Below are 9858 nucleotides of genomic sequence, written 5' to 3' on the forward strand. Positions count from 1 at the left end.
TCTACGTGGAAAAATAAAAAATCAGAAAAATAAAAAATGTAGAATAACATCTTCTGGTTTTTGGGAAAATTTATTTTAAACAATTGTTTGCTAGACAATGAACGAATTGTACTCTGAAGAAATTACAAGTTTTGAACAATTGAAAGGAAAGATTGCTCGAGTATTTCATAAAGTAAATGACCAGAAAACTGAAATATTCTCTAACGTGTGTTCTCTAACAAGATAAACACAAACTGAAATAAAACAAGCGGAAGTAAGTACAGATATTAATTAACATCAAGTTCTCCGCTAAGCTGAGACACAGTTAAGTACAGACAAATATTTCAAGTTAATATTCTCCATGGTAATTCTAACCTAAAAAAAATTCTAACCTACATTTTCAATTTATTTTCTCATGTAGAATCACCTTAATTGTATCGCCCTATATCTGTCTTTTTTAAACTCAAAGTAGATACCAGAGGATTGCTAAATAAGCAAATGCTTAACTTAAGCTCTTTAAAAAAGTATCCTCTTTGTTCTTTAGAGAAATGTCTATTTTATGGGCCGCAAAATAGTGAAAAAGGACCTGATCTACAACAGCTTCAAAGTTTGTTCCAACCGCTTCAGAGCTTCCAGTCTCCTTGCAATACGGAACACCTTGTACAGAAGCAATAGGACCTTGTTGATCCTCGAGCGTCTTAAGCCTTGGACACGAAACGATCCTCAGGTTCAATACATTGTGTGGCGAATGGACGTGTTTCTCGGAGCTTAACAAGAACGCACGAGCGAGGACAACCGATCGAGGCAATGTCTTTATCGATAATGTCTTGATCGGGGCGGAGCGAGGGACATTCGCGCGAGAGACCGGTTTCTTTGCCAAGGTTCCAGCCAGTCTTCGAGATTATCGGTTAACTGTACTTGTCCCGTTAGCCGTGATAACGGCAGATTGCAAAAGTGATCGACTTTAGTAAGGCGAGGATAGAACTTACTTAAACCTTAATGGATCGACGCTACCTTGACGAGCAATGGATTCACTCACCTGAAACAAGAAACAGATATTCTATGTAAGATGGATGGTTTGATGGTTCTAATGGATACAAATAAATATGTCGAGAGATACAATGAATAAATTAAAATATATTAGATACATTAGCATGTAGTAACAGTATATTAATATTAATGTAGGACACGCATCGATCTAGCAGTTATTAATTTCCTCTTTCTACTAAAAAGTGGAATTTTGAGGTTAAGAAATGTTGTTTCATTCGCAGAGACTTGAAATTCTAAGCTATGTTCGTCATAGACTTTTAGAACCACATGAGGTAAGAGTTGCTCGCTCATACGATTACTTTGTTACAGCTATGAACGAAATGTATTAAATTTGAATTATTCAAGAGATATATAATGGCTGACGAAAGTATTTGAACGCTTAAATATGCAAACTTGAATGGCCGAAATAATGTACATTAAAGTAATTTGCTTAGACAAGCAGATGTCAGTAGGACGATGGAAGTTTTGAGGTTATGTCAGCAAAATTTGAAAAGGATTCAACGACGTAGGTAGGAGTTTGATACATTTATTAGAAACAAGCATTGTAAGTGACTGACAGAAGTATTTGAACGCTACATATATTATTAAATTATTTAATATTAATATTTTGTTGGACTACCTTTAGCAGCGATAGTGTGTCTCAATCGACGTTCCATACTGTAAACCAATGATTTTGTAAAATTACACTCAACGGAGTTCCATATTTCTATAATTTTATCTTTCAATACTTGCTTTGTGGTTACCTGAAATTTATTTAATCTTTTTCCGATTCCAGCCCATAAATTTTCAATCGGATTTATGTCTGGACTTTGCGGTAGAATAATTAGCATGCGTGGTGTGTTATATACGATTCATTCTTTCGCAATTCTAGCAGTATGCTTAGGATCATTATCTTGTTGGAAATGGAAATCTTCCAATAATTCTAATTTACAGGCATTTTCTTTAAGGTTAGTTTTTAAAATATTTAATTACTTATATTTATCAAGTATTCCATCAATAAATATCAAATTTCCGGTGCCACTGGCAGCCATGCACCCCTACACCATAACCGATCTACCTTCGTGTTTCACTGTTTGATGTAAAAGTCGAATGTCTAATTCTGTATTTGGTTTTCTCCACACATAGTTTTGACCATCCGGGCCAAAAATGTTAAACTTTGACTCGTTCGAAAAGATGACTTTGTCCCAAAAAGAATTATCTTTATTAATATAGGTTTTTGCAAAAGTCAATTTTTTTTATGATTTACCGCATTAATATATGGCTTGTTTCGCGGTAATGAAAATCATTGTTTCGTAAGATTCGTCGACATAATTCCGGGTGAACTTCTTCATGAAACATATCAGCTGCCATAATTGCGAGTCGAGGAGCGGATGCAGTAGGATTTTTTTAATTCGCGAATGATAACTTTCTCCTCTGTTCCAGACAATTTCTTTGGTCGACCTGATCGAGCTTTGTTTGCAGGTGTTCCTTCATTCTTTCACTTTTTATGATATAATATATTGTGGACTTACTTCTGTTCACAATTCCGGCAATCTCGTTATATGATTTGCCGTCCTCATGTAATTGGAATATTATTTCTCTTTCACACCTTTCTGTTTCACACTTTTTGGTATTTTACTTTTACGTTTTACTTTTACGTTACCGTCTGTTACTCCCCGAGGCTTACTATAAGCCGTGTTCCTAACCGTCTCCCTTGGTACTACAGTGTCGCAGATAGATCGTCTTACATGACCGGCGAGGTATACACAATATAGCGATAAGCGCATAGTTGTCGTCCAGCAGCGAGTTCTAAAAAACATCGTTCGCCTTCGGTCTGTATTTTACCTACACAAAAAAAGGTGGCATACGTGATCATAGGCGCGAACGGTTGCGGGACCCGAGCGTGGTGGGAGTCGTCTCCAAGAGGAGACAAAGGAAAAAATCGAAGGGCAATCAGTATTATACGAGGATTCAAACCGAATGCATCGAAAGGTTCAGAGAAATAAAATCAAGTTCGCTTAGTCAAACTAATATGTCGAGTTGAATTATAATAATAAACTAGTTGTATCATCGTTAAATCATTTGTAACGTGTTAATTATAATTTTAAATATTGTTAAACATGGAAGCGTATATTAACCCTGTTAATTCAGTGTTACGATCATTTGAACTACCTCTGTTATCCTAATCGAAACAGGGGAACGACTGGTTCGCGACTATCAAAATCGTAGCGAGAATTTACGCCCCTCGCGATCGCGTCTCTCCGCGAACGGTAGTAACTGTTACTGAAATGACATCTTAACATCAAGTGAACGTACCAATATTTTTATTTAGCAATGATGTTTACATTCGGTGCAAACGAAGATGAAAAACTATCAACAGTGTTACAGCGTTCGAATACATTTGTGTGAAGATACCAAATTGTTTTAACAAATTAGTTTATTACACCTCATTTTACTAATTGAAATTTGTAAGTGTAAGCGTTCGAATACTTTCCTCAGCCACTGTACATATCATTCGAATAATCACGAGTGCTATTAACATTATAAAATACAGAAAAGTAACGAGTCTTAAGTGACGAAGAAAAGAAGGAAAATTACGAAGAAACTTCTCCAGCCTCGTATAATGATCACATGTGATATACTTTGTCCGAATACATGCTGCGTGCTCACATATGAGACTCGAGATTTAAAGAACTTTAAAGAGCATACAGCGAGAAATTGAAAAAGCATCCGCGATGCATACAGATAGACGAGACGACAGTTGTCAACGTTTTACGCGATCAAAAGGGAAAGTTGAATGGGTGGATGGGCAAAGGGAAAAGTCGACGGTTGGCGCACAGAAGACGCGGCTAGTCTACGAATCGAAATTGAAACCGTTGTGTTGGAGACCGTAAACTGGGAATAGCTGGCTGCGGCATGTCGTGAAATCTTATCGCGAACAACGCTTTGCATTTGCAAAGTGATAAATCGTGAGTTGTAACCGGAATCATTGAAGCGTAGGATTATACACGTGCACTTTCAAATTTGTATAAATCTCGCTGAGTAACAGTTCGTAATGTGATATGTTATTTAAAATATGTGATAAACAACCAAATACTTTTGCGTAACTACAAACGATGATTAGGTTATGTTAGTTTTGCATAAAACGATCACAAATCATCATCGACATATTTCCATGTTCCTATTAGAACGTGCGTTAAAAGCCAGTACACCAATTTCTACTGTGTGGCGAATTACAAGCAGCAGGCGTGGTAATACGTGATTAATGTACGCGTTAAACGCGAGTCAGATTTCCAATATCGACAGAAGAGGCGATATTTTGCAAAATCTCCAGACCCAACAAAATGATTTTCCACAGAGTGCGGTTACGATGTCTGCACACAAATACTGGACTACGCAAAAGCAACGTGTAGCAAAGCAGAGTTTAGATTTCGACAAAAATATTTGATAAAAAGGTATAGTACAATGTAATGTATCTTGTAACCATATTTCTATTTTTCTGATGTGCTTTTGTAGCAATGTGACTGCTGTTTCTGCATTGGTGTGCCTGACTAGTACAGCTGTGTCGTCCGTGAATATCAGTATTTTGCTGTTGGTAGCCCTGCCTTAATGTCTTTTACTTCAGAACATACATCCTTTATTTTTACTGCAAAGGTTCTGTTGTTTAGGTATGATTTGAACAAGTGGTGGATTTGTTCCGGGAAGTATTTTTTGATTGTTCGTAAGTGGCTTTCATGGTTTAGCATGCAATAAATTAATACAATGCACTTTGTAATCAACTGTCTGGTTTGCAACTGTTTTCCTCCGTCAACCGGCTGATACACCGCGTGTTTTTGCACGCGTACGTTCGCAATATTTTACATACAAACGAAAAATGCGGTAGCGATAGTTTATTTATAAATGGTGGCGATCAATTTCGTTTCCCGATATAGCAATTTTTCTATGGTCGGACAATGAATGTATTCGGAAACTTACTGTTGCCAAGTGAAATTTTATATTTTGTCTTATCGTCGTTTGAACGAAAATCCCATATTGACGATGTTACGCAAAACCTACAATTTTCGAAGCAACTGCAGTTATTTGTAATTAGACTGCGAAACTTTGTTAAGTTTCGCCGTTTATGGGAAATTTAAAAGCGCAAACGTGCACAGGTCGCATGTAATGAATTCGCGCAGAAATGTGTAAAATATTCCAAGTATGGTCCTCGTGATAATATTTAACGCGTGAAATAAATCTCTACTTCGTTTGCATTTTTAATCGTCCTCGAAAAAATATTTTTTCTTTACATAAACATCCACGGCTTATCCATAATATCCTACGACAATGAAACAACTGAAAATGAACGTAGAAATAAACAAACTTTTATAGCAACAGCAGTTTATTAAAAATCATTGGAACATCTTCATCTCAACGAACATCGACATAACCATTTTCAAGCAAAAAGCAAATGTTGCTGAAGTTCTATTTACAATGGAGCACGTGCTACTTGCTGGCTGATCCGTGTCGTTCAATTAACCAGTAAACGAATGATAAAAGGCTTATCTAGGGGATTATGAATTAAATCAGATTAACCTCCGCCTCCGCGGGGGATATTGCGATCAATCCGCAGTTAGATCAAATCGGCTAGACATCCATTACCGCCGTGGCGTGGCGCGGCGTGGCGCGGCGTGGCGCAACCCATCGTCAGGAAAGGACTGAGACAAATCGAGCAAAAACGGGTGGAAGGGGAAGAGCCAGTCCGGTTCAGTAGCTTTAAGCAAATAGGAAGTTCGAAGAGCGGAGAATCTAGTCGGATAAAAATATACCGGGATTCCGACGATATTAAAATTATTTGTCCTCCAAGTGTAGTCTTTCGCAGCTCCGGGCAAATGAGGCACATTGATCTGCTTCTTTTTGACACCGTTTTTACTACGAAATTAATAAACTAAACTTTCGTGAAGACTTTTGTGACTCGTTTAAAAGAATTCTTCGACGGATTGACTTATTGGTTGAAAATTTCGAATAGTTTCTCGATTATGGTTATACTGAATTTTGTTATTAATTAAGTTTGTTATTAATTTGAAATTAAATTGTGGATGAAGAAAGTGTAGGATATATCTGGAATAGCGAAGTATGCAAAAGCATATCGTTGTCTAATTTGTGACATCGCCAATAATAATAGTGTAGTATCGTGGACAAATGGCCTAAGAAATATCGGGTGAACCATGGAGTAGTCGTGAGTTGAGAGTCGAGTTGTGAGGATTCAAGTTATGAGTTGACAGTCGAGTGGTGGGGAGTCGAGTTGTGAGGGGTGGGGAATTGAGTTGCCGAATTGTTATGAGTTGTAAACTATTACAATAGTTGTGAGTTTTGAATTAACTATTTAGTTGTCTTAGTTATATCACATTACTGTATTTAATTCACGTTAAATAACCATCGTTTCCTGTTTAATCTATTGTAAATAAATCTATCGATCAATAAAATTATCATATAGGATAGAAATCATTGGAAACCCTAATCTCTAATATTTATAAATAAATAAAAAAATTCTATACTATGTATACGTGTCTTTGCACATACTCGATTGAAACATCGGTAAAACGAACCAACGATAAGCCACAAAATATTATCTCTTTGTTATTGAAACTTTTATAAAACCTAAATACCTACAATGTAGAAAGTTGCGTTTAACATTGTTACATTCTCTAGGCTTATGATCAAAGAGTTTCTATAATTTAAAAAAATATTACAATTAGAATCTCGGTAGATAATCGTTTTATATATCCGCCAAGTATTATAGGAACCATTACACTCTGAATATTTTAATATATTTTTTCATATTATGTGCAGCTTGCGTAATGTTGAACTTTCGAAATTCTGTGAAATTTGTGAATTCTCTTAAAAAATTTACAACGATTTTGTAGCACGACAACGTCGCTCAAAAGTAAAACACGTTAAAACTCGAAAGTCAATATTTTTCACGCGTGTCTCAGATTCTCCTGCCATGAAGAAATTTCTTCGCTGTTTGTACTTTTTACGCGCGTACGCTAACAAACAACTGGGAAATAAACAAAATTGCAACTTCACATTGTAATGTATACGACAAGTTGGACAATTACCAACATTAGGTAATTCGCGTTACTTTTATTCAAAAGCAGCCGGGTCTCAGCTGAAATTTTTTTTTTTAAGAGATTCTTTTAACTCGTTTACATGACACGTTAGTTTTTCAACAACCGTGTGAAAACGGTTTTTCCGTAATTAATCAAAAAATCATTTTTCCAACTGCTTACTATTGGGTTGGCAACTAAGTGATTGCGGGTTTTGTCATTAGGTGGTATTGATTACACGTTAAAATCTCAATCTCGAAGATGAATATCTGTATCTCGACAAGGCTAGCTTTTCTGAAAATTCAACCGCATATAGATAACATACCAAATGACGTATCGTTCGAGTTCCAAAGAAATGATAAGAAAATCAATCCATCGAGAATTTTAGCACATTAGCAAAAACACGACGATGCACAACACGCGTGATGTTTCGTGTCACATGTGAACGCGAGAAGAAGGATAGCAGGCGACAAATGGCCGCACGATGGATGTGCGAGAGGGCGCGATTAATCGATGCGATGCGATGTTAAGTGCGTTATAATGACGATTGCCGGCAGGGAAATTCGAATCTCGCAAAATAGCCTGTCGAAGAGCCGGGGATTCTCTTGGCGTATTATACCGAGGCCTCGGCCAATAATTCAATGACGATTGATCCGTGCGCGCCATCGATGCCGACAGAAAACTTAATGACGTTCGTAATCTGCCAGTCAATCTTTTTCGTCTTGGACAAATCGACGATTGATAAACGAAAATTCAAGGTAAATTCGACTGCAATCAATTTTATGATCGTTATTAATGTGAATCTGCAAGTGTAATTAAGATATTTCTATAATGAAGATATGTTGAGGTTAGGATAGAATTTTAAGCTAATTACGAGCCCGCTAACTTGTAACAAAATTTCAATCTCGTCTTTTGTATTTCATCGACACGTGGTAGTGTAGTTGCAAGTAACATAGTTCGGAATAGTCAAATAAAAAGGGAAAAGTGAAAACTCGATAGAATAGGAAAAAGGTAGAATGAAACGTAGATTTTAGGTTTGACTGAATGTGTGGTTAATATATTCGTTGCTATTGGTACGTATTTTTTTATTGTTAGAGAAATTGGTTTTCTCTTTCGCATCATCGCTCAGTATTTTATTCTGCAAACTATTAGGTTGGCAACTAAATGATTGCGGGTTTTGCCAATACCACTTAATGACAAAATCCGCAATCACTTAGTTGCCAACCTAATATGTGATCTTGTTTGTTCGTTTATTTCAATTACTTTGTTCCCATAGTCTATTTTTGTTCGTATTTGATAAAGAGATTTATTATTATGTAGATTAATAGCGATTTTGAAAAAGTCTTAAGCGTCACGAATCCAATTTTTCTCCAACTATCAAGTTTCTCTCTATAATTCGATAGATTAGTATGTACATATTTCGAAGTAAGCATTTTTTTCAATTGAATAACGTAAATAACAATGAAGAAATTTCAAAAGGGAAATGAAATTAAAGGATATAAAATGGTGGATACGTGGTGCGCACAGTCGAATCGCATTACGATAATTTACCGAAGCCCCTTCCATCATTATGATAATCAGACAGGAGGGAACATGTCCCACTAATTAAATTGCCAACACGCGTAAGATGCACTCGGACATCGGCCATCGATTATCTGCGTAGCACGCAATTAATCTCGACCCATTATTAATTCCTTCGTAGCCAATGATCGCGTTAACCACCCCATCTACGATAACTCGCATAACCTACTGTCTTTGCTAACTATATTCGCCTGGTCAACTATTGCTCGATTGAATAAGCTTTAAGGAATATTCTTTAGCATTTTTTAGACAGAAAACTGTTTTTGACCTATTTAAAAAAAAATAAACTGTAGGATACAGTCCAGAATTAAACCATTTGTAACAAACTAAACGAGATAATAAAATTGTTTAGTGTAGAAAAATCGCGAAAAATTAATTGATAATTCAAGTTATCCTGAATGTTTTTAGTTACACTGTGCAAAACAGTTTATCTGTACGATTCTTTTATTTAATAGATTTTAATAGATATTTAATAGATTTTAATAGATTTAGTAGATTTAATAGATTTATTTAATAGATTTTTTTTAGAGTTTATAGTAGTAACTTTTTAATTATCTTCCCCCGCACTGTATAAACAACTTCTTCAACGACATACATATGCAAATTCTATAGAATTCAAAATACCCGCCAATAGACATATTTACTTTTGCTTTGTTTTACCGGCAGTCATTTTACTGAATAAGACGTAATTTAGGACTTACGAAATCGATTCTCGATTCGACAGGTAAAATTTCTAGTAGATTTGTTATTAATGGTTATTGTATAAATTCAATTTATTTCCAAAATAAACTCGATTTTCCAGAATCCATCGTCTTAATTGCCCCAAGGATTTACGTTATTACAAATCGATTTTCTCTACGCCATGCCGTTGTACGTTATCCTCCGTACCTGCATGAACGAAAACACAAAACATGAAAGAATAGAATGTGGAGAATTTATAATAAAATCAGAAGGTGAAGTGAATTACATTTTCCCACTGGAATTGTCAACACAAGGAAGGTAGGTGTAAATTTTATAGAATTCAAACTACCTGCTAATGGACATATTTACTTATGCTTCGTTTTACCGACAGTCATTTTACTAAATAGGTTAGATCACGAGAGAAGAACGGTAATTTAGGACTTAGGAAATCGATTCTCGATTCGATAGGTAAAATTTCTAGTAGATTTGTTATTAATGGTTA

General features: G+C 35.7%; 1 protein-coding gene across 1 annotated transcript in view; it reads left to right on the forward strand.

Annotated features, from left to right (window-relative positions):
* Positions 1 to 247: 247 nt before the first annotated feature.
* LOC117152129 overlaps positions 248 to 9858 on the forward strand; it is an 18032-nt gene continuing 8421 nt past the window's right edge. The window contains exon 1 of the mRNA XM_033322869.1: positions 248 to 253. The gene's annotated coding sequence lies outside the window, so the exon portion shown is untranslated. The remainder of the gene's footprint in view (positions 254 to 9858) is intronic.

This window comes from Bombus impatiens, unplaced genomic scaffold (assembly GCF_000188095.3).
Source record: "Bombus impatiens unplaced genomic scaffold, BIMP_2.2 scf_0699, whole genome shotgun sequence".
In the NCBI taxonomy this organism is placed as follows: Eukaryota; Metazoa; Arthropoda; class Insecta; order Hymenoptera; family Apidae; genus Bombus; species Bombus impatiens.